General features: G+C 50.2%; 1 protein-coding gene across 2 annotated transcripts in view; it reads right to left on the reverse strand.

Moving 5' to 3' along the window:
• The window catches only part of LOC147119286 (uncharacterized), a 31,239-nt gene extending 23,441 nt beyond the window's left edge, over positions 1 to 7,798 (reverse strand). Inside the window, exon 1 of one of the 2 annotated variants that reach the window (XR_015078009.1) lies at positions 7,517 to 7,798. The gene's annotated coding sequence lies outside the window, so the exon portion shown is untranslated. The remainder of the gene's footprint in view (positions 1 to 7,516) is intronic. The other variant, XM_085984951.1, reaches the window with a different exon arrangement.
• Between the last annotated feature and the right edge of the window lie 1,200 nt (positions 7,799 to 8,998).

Raw genomic sequence — 8,998 nt, forward strand, 5'->3', positions numbered from 1 at the left:
GTCAAATATGGGCAAGGAAACCTCCTGCTAATTACCACCTACCGCCCTCCCTCAGCTGATGAATCAGTACTCCTTCATGTTGAACACCAATTGGAAGAAGCACAGAGTAGCAAGGGCACAAAATGTCCTCTGGGTGGGGGACTTCAATGACCATCACCAAGAGTGGCTCGGTAGCACCACAACTGACCGAGCCCTAAAGGACATAGCTGCCAGACTGGGTCTGCGACAGGTGGTGAGGGAACCAACAAGAGGGAAAAACCTACTTGATCTCGTCCTCACCAATCTACCTGTTGCAGATGCATCTGTCCATGACAGCATTGGTGGAAGTGACCACCGCACAGTCCTTGTGGAGACGAAGTCCCGTCTTCATGTTGAGGATACCCTCCACCGTGTTGTGTGACACGACCACCGTGCTAAATGGGACAGATTTCGAACAGATCTGGCAACTCAAAACTGGGCATCCATGAGGCGCTGTGGGCCATCAGCAGCAGCAGAATTGTATTCAACCACAATCTGTAACCTCATGGCCCGGCATACCCCTCACTCTACCATTACCATCAAGCCGGGAGATCAACCCTGGTTTAACGAAGAGTGCAGGAGAGCATGCCGGGAACAGCACCAGGCATACCGAAAAATGAGGTGTCAACCTGGTGAGGCTACAACACAGGACAAACAACGGAAGCAACATGCGATAGACAGAGCTAAGCGATCTCACAACCATCAGATCAAATCAAAGCTCTGCAGTCCTGCCACATCCAGTCGTGAGTGGTGGTGGACAATTAAACAGTTAACAGGAGGAGGAGGCTCCAAAAATATCCCCATCCTCAATGATGGTGGAGCCCAGCACGCGAGTGCAAAAGACAAGGCTGAAGCATTTGCAACTATCTTCAGCCAGAAGTGCCGAGTGGATGATCCATCTCGGCCTCCTCCTGAGGTCCCCAGCATCACAGATACCAGTCTTCAGCCCATTCAATTCACTCCACGTGATGTCAAGAAACGGCTGAAGACACTGGATACTGCAAAGGCTATGGGCCCTGACAACATCCCGGCAATAGTACTGAAGACTTGTGCTCCAGAACCAGCTGCGCCCCTAGCCAAGCTGTTCCAGTACAGCTACAACACTGGCATCTACCCGGCAATGTGGAAAATTGCCCAAGTATGTCCAGTCTACAAAAAGCAGGACAAATCCGACCCGGCCAATTACCGTCCCATCAGTCTACTCTCAATCATCAGCAAAGTGATGGAAGGTGTCGTCGACAGTGCTATCAAGCGGCACTTACTCAGCAATAACCTGCTAACTGACGCCCAGTTTGGGTTCCGCCAGGGCCACTCAGCTCCTGACCTCATTACAGCCTTGGTCCAAACATGGACAAAAGAGCTGAACTCGAGGTGAGGTGAGAGTGACTGCCCTTGACATCAAGGCAGCATTTGATCGAGTGTGGCATCAAGGAGCCCTAGCAAAACTGAAGTCAATGGGAATCAAGGGGAAAACTCTCCATTGGTTGGAATCATACCTAGCACAAAGGAAGTTGGCTGTGGTTGTTGGAGGTCATTCATCTCAATCACATGACATCACTGCAGGAGTTCCTCAGGGCAGTGTCCTAGGCCCAACCATCTTCAGCTGTTTCATCAATGACCTTCCCTCCAACATAAGGTCAGAAGTGGGGATGTTCGCTGATAATTGCACACTGTTCAGCACCATTCGAGACTCGTCAGATACTGATGCAGTCCGTGTCCATATGCAGCAAGACCTGGACAACATTCAGACTTGGGCTGACAAGTGGCAAGTAACATTCGCACCACACAAGTGCCAGGCAATGACCATCTCCAACAAGCGAGACTCTAACCATCTCCCCTTGACATTCAATGGCATTACCATCGCTAAATCCCCCACTATCAACATCCTGGGGGTTACCATTGATCAGAAACTGAACTGGACCAGCCATATAAATACTGTGGCTACAAGAGCAGGCCAGAGGTTGGGAATTCTGCGGCGAGTGTCTCACCTGCTGACTCCCCAAAGCCTTTCTACCATCTACAAGGCACAAGTCAGGAGTGTGATGGAATACTCTCCACTTGCCTGGATGAGTGCAGCTACAACAACACTCAAGAAGCTCGACACCATTCAGGATAAAGCAGCCCGCTTGATTGGCACTCCATCCACCACCTTCAACATTCACTCCCTCCACCACCGGCGCACTGTGGCTGCAGTGTGTACCATCTACAAGGTGCACTGCAGCAACTCACCAAAGCTCCTTCAACCACCTTCCAAACCCCAACCTCTACCACTTAGAAGGACAAGGGCAGCAGACGCATGGGAACATCACCACCTACAAGTTCCCCTCCAAGCCACACACCATCCTGACTTGGACCTGTATCGCCGTTCCTTCACTATCGCTGGGCCAAAATCCTGGAACTCCCTTCCTAACAGCATTGTGGGTGTACCTACACCATATGGACTGCAGCGGTTCAAGAAGGCGGCTCAGCACCATCTTCTCAAGGGCAATTAGGGATGGGCACTAAATGCAGGCCTAGCCAGCCAGCGACGCCCACATCCCATCAATGAATTTTTTAAAAACCACCCATTCAGGCAATGAGTTCCAGATTCCAACCACCCTCTGGGTGAAAAAGTTTTTCCTCAAGTCCCCTCTAAACCTCCTGCCCCTTACCTTGAAACTATGCCCCCTGGTTATTGACCCCTCTACTAAGGGGAAAAGTTCCTTTCTATCTACCCTATCTATGCCCCTCATAATTTTGTACACCTCAATCAGGTCCCCCCTCAGCCTTCTCTGCTCTAAGGAAAACAACCCCAGCCTGTCCAGTCTCTCTTCATAGCTGAAGTGCTCCAGCCCAGGTAACATCCTGGTGAATCTCCTCTGCACCCTCTCCAATGCAATCACATCCTTCCTATAGTGTGGCGACCAGAACTGCACACAGTATTCCAGCTGTGGCCTAACTAGAATTTTGTGCAGCTTCATCATAACCTCCCTGCTCTTATATTCTATGCCTCGGCTAATGAAGACAAGTATCCCATATGCCTTTTTAACCACCTTATCTACCTGTCCTGATGCCTTCAGGGATCTATGTACATGCACACCAAGGTGCCTCTGATCCTCTGTCCTTCCTAGGGTCCTACCATTCATTGTGTATTCCTTGCCTTGTTAGTCCTCCCAAAATGCATCACCTCACACTTTTCAGGGTTAAATTCCATTTGCCACTGTTCTGCCCATCTGACCAACCCGTCTATATCGTCCTGTAGCCTGAGGCTTCCCTCCTCGCTACTTACCACTCCACCAATTTTCATGTCATCTGCAAACTTACTGATCATACCTCCTACATTCACATCCAAATCATTAATGTACACTACAAACAGCAAGGGACCCAGAATCGATCCCTGCGGTACACCACTGGACACAGGCTTCCAGTCACAAAAACAACCTTCGGCCATCACCCTCTGCCTCCTGCCACTAAGCCAATTTTGGATCCAATGTGCCAAATTGCCCTGGATCCCATGGGCTCTTACCTTCTTGACCAGTCTCCCATGCGGGACTTTGTCAAAAGCCTTACTGAAGTCGATGTGGACTACATCAACTGCACTACCCTCATCCATGCACCTAGTCACCCCCTCGAAAAATTCAATCAAATTGGTTAGACATGATCTCCCCCTGACAAAGCCATGCTGACTATCCTTGATTAATCCTTGCTTCTCCAAGTGGAGACTAATTCTGTCCTTCAGAATTTTTTCCAATAATTTCCCTACCACTGATGTTAGGCTCACTGGCCTGCAATTCCCTGGCTTATCCCTACTACCCTTCTTGAATAATGGTACTACGTTAGCTGTTCTCCAGTCCTCTGGCACCTCCCCTGTGGCCAGAGAGGTTCTGAAAATTTGTGTCAGAGCCCCTACAATCTCCTCCCTTGCCTCACACAGCAGCCTGGGATACATCTCGTCCGGGCCTGGGGATTTATCCACTTTTAAGCCCGCTAAAACCGCTCGTACCTTCTCCCTCTCAATACTAATATGTTCAAGTATATCACAATCTCCCTGCCTGATTTCTATGCCTACATCGTCCTTCTCCATAGTGAACACAGATGCAAAATATTCATTTAAAAACTCACCTACATCTTCCGGTTCTACACAGATTGCCACTTTGGTCCCTAATGGGCCCTACTCTTTCCCTGGTTATCCTCTTGCCCTTAATATACTTATAAAACACCTTGGGATTTTCTTTTATTTTGCCCACCAGTGTTTTTTCATGCCCCCTCTTCGCTCTCCTAATTTCTTTTTTAAGTAGCCCCCTGCACTTTCTATACTCCTCTAGGGCTTCCACTGGTTTTAGTCCTTTGTATATGCCAAAAGCCTCCCTTTTTTCCTAATCCATTCTTGTATATCCCTTGACATCCAGGGTTCCCTGGGCTTGTTGGTCCCACCCTTGACCTTTACGGGAACATGTTGGTGTTGTACTTTCTCTATTTCCTTTCTAAAAGACTCCCACTGTTCTGATGTGGATTTTCCTACAAGTAGCTGATCCCAGTCCACTTTGGCCAGATCCTGCCTTATCATATTAAAATCGGCCTTCCCCCAATTTAGAACCTTCATTTCCGGTCCATCTTTGTCCTTTTCCATGACTACCTTAAATCTCACCGAATTATGGTCACTGTCACCAAAATGCTCTCCGACTGATACTTCTACCACTTGCCCAGCTACATTCCCTAGAATTAGGTCCAGTACCGCCCCCTCTCTTGTAGGACTTTCAACATGCTGGCTCAAAAAACTCTCCTGGATGCACTTAAAGAATTCCGCACCCTCTAAGCCTTTCACACTCTGACTATCCCAGTTAATATTGGGGAAGTTGAATTCCCCTATATTATTACCCTATTATTTCTACACTTCTCTGAGATTTGCCTACTGTACAGGCTCACAGCTCAGAATTACCACTCGGTGAGGTACTAGAGGGCAAAGAGTGACTGGGGCCGAACCCCGCCATCACATAGCACCTTCAGTATAGGCTCACAGCTCAGAATTACCACTCGGTGAGGTAATGGAGGGCAGACAGTGACTGGGGCCGAACCCCACCATCACACAGCACCTTCAGTATAGGCTCACAGCTCAGAATTACCACTTGGTGAGGTACTGGGGGGCAGACAGTGACTGGGGCCGAACCCCACCATCACGCAGCACCTTCAGTATAGGCTCACAAGCTCAGAATTACCACTCGGTGAGGTACTGGGGGGCAGACAGTGACTGGGGCCGAACCCCACCATCACACAGCACCTTCAGTATAGGCTCACAACTCAGAATTACCACTTGGTGAGGTACTGGAGGGCAGACAGTGACTGGGGCCGAACCCCACCATCACACAGCACCTTCAGTATAGGCTCACAACTCAGAATTACCACTTGGTGAGGTACTGGGGGGCAGACAGTGACTGGGGCCGAACCCCACCATCACACAGCACCTTCAGTATAGGCTCACAACTCAGAATTACCACTTGGTGAGGTACTGGAGGGCAGACAGTGACTGGGGCCGAACCCCACCATCACACAGCACCTTCAGTATAGGCTCACAGCTCAGAATTACCATTGGTGAGGTACTGAGGGCAGACAGCGACTGGGGCCAAACTCCAGCCTGTAACCAAGGAAATTTGTAACACTGAGGCTGAAATTCCACTTCCGTGAGACGGGGATGCAGGCAGTGCTGGGCACAGAGGGAGCAGCAAACCAGGTTCAGAGTTGGCACGCTGGGATTGCTCTTGACCGGGCTTTTACAATAAACATGTGCTGGGGCCCAAGCCCACTGGCAAACGTATGGATTCCAACCCCTGGGACTGCACATGGGGCTTCTAACCCCAAGATTGTACACGGGGATTCTAACCCTGGGACTGTACATGGGGATTCTAACCCTGGGACAGTGCATGGGGATTCTAACCCTGGGACTGTACATGGGGATTCCAACCCTGGGACTGTACATGGGGATTCTAACCTTGGGACTGTACATGGGGATTCCAACCCTGGGACTGTACATGGGGATTCTAACACTGGGACTGTACATGGGGATTCCAACCCTGGGACTGTACATGGGGATTCCAACCCTGGGACTGTACATGGGGATTCTAACCCTGAGACTGTACATGGGGATTCCAACCCTGGGACTGTACATGGGGATTCTAACCCTGGGACTGTACATGGGGATTCCAACCCTGGGACTGTACATGGGGATTCCAACCCTGGGACTGTACATGGGGATTCCAACCCTGGGACTGTACATGGGGATTCTAACCCTGAGACTGTACATGGGGATTCTAACCCTGAGACTGTACATGGGGATTCTAACCCCGAGACTGTACATGGGGATTCTAACCCTGAGACTGTACATGGGGATTCTAACCCTGGGATGGTACATGGGGATTCTAACCCTGGGACTGTACATGGGGATTCTAACCCTGGGACTGTACGTGGGGATTCTAACCCTGGGACTGTAGAAGGGGATTCTAACCCTGGGACTGTAGAAGGGGATTCTAACCCTGGGGCTGTAGAAGGGGATTCCAACCCTGGGACTGTAGAAGGGGATTCCAACCCTGGTACTGTACACGGGGATTCTAACCCTGGGACTGTAGAAGGGGGTTCTAACCCTGGGACTGTAGAAGGGGGTTCTAACCCTGGGACTGTAGAAGGGGGTTCTAACCCTGGGACTGTAGAAGGGGATTCTAACCCTGGGGCTGCAGAAGGGGAGCCCAGCTCTGGGGCTCTTTGTTACAATTGTGTGTGATGTTAACCGTGTGCTCTGCTTTTACCAGCGTGTTCAGGAGAGATGGTGAGAAATGTGAAGTGTGGAGAGTCTGAATCAAATAACTGAGTCAATGTATTATTCTTCCAGGCACTAGGACCCGGTGCGCAGTTCTGGTCGCCTTATCTGAGGAAGGATGTTCTTGCCATGGAAGGAGTGCAGCGAAGATTCACCAGGCTGATACCTGGGATGGCAGGAATGCCGTATGAGGAGAGATTGGATCAATTGGGCTTGTAGTCGCTGGAGTTTAGAAGAATGAGAGGGGATCTCATTGAAACTTATAAAATTCTAACAGCACTAGACAGACTAGATGCAGGATGGATGTTCCCGATGGCCAAGGAGTCCAGAACCAGGGGTCACAGTCTAAAAATAAGGGGTAAGCCATTTAGGACAGAGATGAGGAGGAATTTCTTCACCCAGAGAGTGGTGAACCTGTGGAATTCTCTACCAAAGAAAGCAGTTGAGGCCAATTCATTAAATATATTCAAGAAGGAGTTAGATATATTTCTTAAGGCTAAAGGGATCAAGGGATATGGGGAGCTGGCAGGGACAGGGTACTGAGTTTGGATGATCAGCCATGATCGCATTAAATGGCGGAGCAGGTTCGAGGGGCCGAATGGCCCACTCCTGCTCCTATCTTCCATGTTTCTATGTTTGGGAACAGACACTGAAGCCCCGCCCACTCTTTGTTCCTGACCAAAATGGTTGCGCATGCGCCTTGCTACTCACTGAATCAAGATGGCGGCCGTTATCCTCCTGTGACCGGGAGAAGCCCCGATGTTGCAAACGCGGGACCTTCAGGTTTTGATTCGGGGTTTGCGGCGTGCACCAGTTGTTTATGAAGCCTGCCCGCCCACCCGCCGGTCCATTATTCCGCTCCGTCCGCCTGCTTCTTTGCGATAATCCGGAGCTGGTCTCTTCCCTCACTATTCAAACATTTCACGCACCGCGCATGCTCCAAAGCCAGGCGGGTCCCGCGCCTGCGCACTGAGCTCCTGTAGTGTGGGTGTGGCACATTCTCCCCCGCGGGGAATGCTGGGTAAAAACCCTGCCATTTAAAGGCCACATATGTGAATAGAACAGGATTTACCGGGATTGCATTGAGTACTGAATCATGTTCATTCTGGCAGTTAGAGTTTGTTTCTGCTGATCTTAATAACCCCTATAACTCGGATGGAGATTAATATTCTGTATTAAAATTGAATAAATTAGCTTTGTTTCAAACATACAGTGTGTCGAATATTTGATTTCTCCATGATAAGAGGAGATTAAAGTCATAGATTTATACGGCACAGGAGGAGGCCATTCGGTCCATTGAGTCCGTGCCGGCTCTCTGTAGAGCAATCCAGTCAGTCCCATTCCCCCGCTCTATCCCTGCAGCCCTGCAAGTTTATTTCCCTCAAGTGCCTATCCAGTCTCCCCTTGAAAACATTGAGGGTTAGATTATGTCAGCCCCGAGGAGGTGGGTATGGAGGCGGGACTGCCGGTAAAGTTGCAGAATTTGGGAGCGGGTGGCAAACCCGCCCCTCAACCTGCCTCTGTGCTCTCTTGCCAGGAGGCGGGAAGCCGTCCTGCCCTGGGTCCCGTCTCCTCGAGGCGGGAAAGGAATTAAAGCCTATTCAGTACCCGTTAACAGGCAGAAAATAGGATTATCCCCATTTTTCTTTCTGAAGTGCAGGCTTCCTGACCTCGGAGAACTCCATCAGGGTGTAGGAGACGAGTAGGTCTGCGGGGGGTCAGAGGGGTCTGAAAGTGCGATGTAGAGGTGAGTGATGGATACAGATGTGGAGTGGTAAGTATGCAAGGTGAGTGTAATGTTGTGTATGTACCTTCAAGAGAAGAACTGATTCTATACTGCAGTACCGGCAGTGACCACCCCTGTATATAAAGCCATAGCAGGCTTCTGTCTTAAGTTACCCTCTGTTCAGTAAATACCTGTTTTATTGTTCTCCTGCAGTCCGTGCATTATTAAGGCGCGGACACTACAGTGGCGACGAACGGGTTCGAACTCACCTGCAGTACTGCATCACCTCACGAGGATCTTTCCCTTAGAAGAAGCTTCTTGGAGGTCGAAGTCAGAGCAACGGGCGTCAACCGCGGGCAACCGCCCAAGGATCCCTCGGAGTTCGGAGAGTTGCAGGAGAGGCTTGGCTCCCCAGTCAAGGTGTTCCAGCAAATCGTGCTGGTAGCAGGTAGTGCGCTGACCCTTCC

This window comes from Somniosus microcephalus, chromosome 4 (genome assembly GCF_052327205.1).
Source record: "Somniosus microcephalus isolate GS21.2 chromosome 4, FLI_Smic_1.0, whole genome shotgun sequence".
Classification (NCBI taxonomy): Eukaryota; Metazoa; Chordata; class Chondrichthyes; order Squaliformes; family Somniosidae; genus Somniosus; species Somniosus microcephalus.